General features: G+C 47.0%; 1 protein-coding gene across 2 annotated transcripts in view; it reads right to left on the bottom strand.

The window, feature by feature from the left end:
• AFF2 (ALF transcription elongation factor 2) overlaps positions 1-3480 on the bottom strand; it is a 496057-nt gene that overhangs the window by 266541 nt on the left and 226036 nt on the right. The gene's annotated exons all lie outside the window — the stretch shown is intronic.

The raw sequence follows: 3480 nt of genomic DNA, 5'->3' as shown, positions 1-3480 counted from the left end.
GTACCGGGAAAAAAAAAAAAAAAAAAAAAAAAAAAAGAAAGAAAAAAAGAAAACATAGAAAAGAAAAAAGTATGGACATATACACACTACTATATATAAGATAGAAAACTAATAAGGACCTAGTGTAGAGCACAGGGAACTCTACTCAATACTCTGTAATGACCTGTATGGGAAAAGACTCTGAAAAATGAGCTGATATACGTATATGTATAACTGATTCACTTTGCTGTACAGCAGAAACCAACACAACATTGTAAATCAACTATACTCCAATAAAAATTTTTTTAGAAAGAAGAAAGTAGGAAAAGGGAGAAATATGTTGAAAGTTTACCAAAGATGGACATTATATCAGAAAAGTGAAAATGTCCTAAAGATACCAACCCTTTTTTTTTTAACATCTTTATTGGAGTATAATTGCTTTACAATGGTGTGTCAGTTTCCCCCGTATAACAAAGTGAACCAGGTATACGTATACATATATCCCCATATCCCCTCCCTCTTGCGTCTCCCTCCCTCCCACCCTCCCTATCCCACCCCTCTATGTGGTCACAAAGCACCGAGCTGATCTCCCTGTGCTATGCGGCCGCTTCCCACTAGCTAGCTGTTTTACATTTGGTAGCGTATCTATGTCCATGCCACTCTCTCACTTCGTCTGTCATACAGAGTGAAGTCAGAAAGAGAAAAACAAATACCGTATGCTAAGACATACATATATGGAATCTAAAAAAAAAAAAAAAAAAAAAAAAAGCTTCTGAAGAACCTAGGGGCAGGACAGGAATAAAGACGCAGACGTAGAGCATGGACCAGCCCTTTCCTAGTGAGCCAAGTTTTCTTAGGCCTCAAGCTCCATCTTTGCTTGCCCACAAAGGGGGAGGGAACACCCTTTAAAACACTGTGTTACGTTTCTGAGGCTTTCCCAGAGGTCATGGAAAGCTCTCGGTCAATGAGAGTGACTACAGATAATGTTGCTGGTGTTATTATTTTTGGAATTTTTTATTATTGTTCCTCTTATGATGAAGCAGCTTATGCCAAGATATCACCCTTGGTCACTGCCTCCATAGTATGAATGCAAAGAACTCTCTCAGAGGCGGGGCAAACTCGTGGGCCTTTGGGTGCTAGACCCCAAATCTGCTGCACCGCAGGCTCATTTGTTACCATGATCTAAACGTGGGAAGAGCGTAGCTCTGAAATCTGCCCTACGACAGAGGCACGGCAGTCCTTCTAACAAGGGCACCCTCATCAAACAATGCACTAGACGGTGCTGGTGTGTATAAAGTCCCATGGAAAGCTCGAGGATGTGGGATATTTTCATTTGCCTTTGTCCGTATTCCAGGATGATTTAGATAGTTAGTCTTTTGTTTCCTGGGAATGGGGTAGGAAGAAGTGGCTGACCTTGACCTTGGTAGTGACTTGCCCCACCCTTCTCAGGCGCTTGCTTGGCAATTAACATGGCTGTGTAATTAAAACGAGGCAATGGGCCCCTTTCCTCCTGCCCCACCATCACCAAGAGAAGGAAAAAAAAAAAAAGTGTTCACACCTGAATACAATTTTGGTTACAGCACAATAAAGGACAGGTGACAGGCCCAGCTGGAAGGCCTCTCTTTCATTTTCCTGTGGCCACAAATCAGACATCTCGGGCTCACAGCAGGACAGGCTCCACCGGCAGTAATTGGCACCATCTGTAGCTGTCAGAGCACTGGCTGGCGTTCCAGCATTCCATGCTTCCAGTCAAGGCATTCATCACTCGTCCAAAACTCAGCCAGCTGACACTGAAAGATTAACTTGCATTGATTTGCTTGGCTAAACTCGCCTGAGCTTCAGTTGGTACTGAGCGTTCCTGTTTAATAGCCATCCCCATCACAAGATGTTTACAAGGCGATTGTCTACTGAAGGGTTTTCTTCACCCCGCATCTTCTGCCTAATGTGCTCTCAGTAATTAGACTTTGGAAAATGGTGAATTAAAACCGAGAAAAGTGAGCACCGCGTAGAATCCCTGCCAAATGCCAGGGCCCCTGGGCTGTATAATTAGAAAGAGTCTCCCCTTTATCTCTCAGCTGCATGAAATTCCTCCCTCGTCCCAGTGTCTGTAGGTGGTGTAGAAGATGCTGCTACCTGCAATTCTGCCAGAGGACATGAAGGGATCCGTCCTCTCAGGGGTAACTCGTGGGCCGTGAGGTTGGCCTGCCTCTGCCTTCCCACTCCCCAGCCCGCGGACGTTTCCTGGCTGCCTTCCCTGGGCTGCGCCCAGCACTAGGCGTGGGGGCTGCAGATAGGCATGAACCTTGGGCCCCTCTCAAGCTTGGAGTGGAAAGCCAAGCCGATCAGTGCTGCGGCACACACTGTGCTGTGCGACATGGCAGGGAAGTGACGAGAGCGCTCTAGTCCTGAAGCTTGAGCAAAAGAAGCACCTGTCACAGACCAGAAAGGGGGCCAGAGAATGCTACCTGGATGTGACACTTGAGTGCTGAAGGCTGAGAGAAGGAATTAACAAGACCATGAAACTCAAGGAAGGAAGGGGAGTTCCTCAGAGGGACAGGGTGTAAGAAGGCATTGAACATGACACAGTATGGGGGCTTTGAAGCTCTACAGGACGTAGTTCAGCACCATGGGAATGAAGGGTGCTTCTGGGGAAATGGTGCCCGGTAGTGAAAGGGCGGGCATGCGTGGCCTTTGTGTTAAATCCAAGAGTCTGAACTGTATCATATCGAGTGTTGGAGAATCTCTGAAGGGATTTTCAACGGGGGACGGGGTGCAGGGTCAACGAGGGAGAAGAGGCTGGAGGCGGAGGACCAAGAGAGAAAGAACTAGCCGAGTTCCAGGCAGGAAGGGTGCGGGGAGATGAAGGTCAGCTTGACAGCCTGTAATGACTGACCCTTTAAAGAGGAGCAAGTGGAGGTGGGAAGAGGAGGTAGGAGGGTCTCGAACCTCTTGCAGGTTTTGTGGGGTTTTTTAAAGATTTTTTCTTTTGATGCGGACTCTTTTTAAGGTCTTTACTGTTACAATATTGCTTCTGTTTTGTGTTTTGCTCTTTTGGCCGCGAGGCACGTGGGATCTTAGCTCCCCGACCAGGAATCGAACCCGCACCCCCTGCATTGGAAGGTGAAGTCTTAACCACCGGCCCGCCAGGGAAGTCCCCCTCTTGCAGGTTTTGCTCTTGCGAGCCTGAGTGGAGGCAAGGCCAGTCCGCCAGCTGGGGAGTAAGGCGCAAGGTGTCAGCCAGTGTGAGCCCCATCATCACAAGGTCTCACCGTGACTGTGACTCTGCCATCACCTCGATTTTGGACATCCAGCCTCCAGAACCGTGAGATGATACGTTTTTGGTTTTGATGCCACTTGGTTTGTGGTACATTTTTACAGCAGCCCTAGCAAGTGAATAAACTTGTGAACTGATACAATCAAATAGAAACATGTGTGCTCCATGAAGCTTAACTTGTCTCTTCAAGCCTGAAATCACCCATTCTTTTTTTTTTTTTTTTTTTT

Source organism: Physeter macrocephalus, chromosome 21 (assembly GCF_002837175.3).
Source record: "Physeter macrocephalus isolate SW-GA chromosome 21, ASM283717v5, whole genome shotgun sequence".
Taxonomy (NCBI): Eukaryota; Metazoa; Chordata; class Mammalia; order Artiodactyla; family Physeteridae; genus Physeter; species Physeter macrocephalus.
Note: the sequence above shows the minus strand (reverse complement) of the source record. Positions and strands in the feature narration are given on the sequence as shown.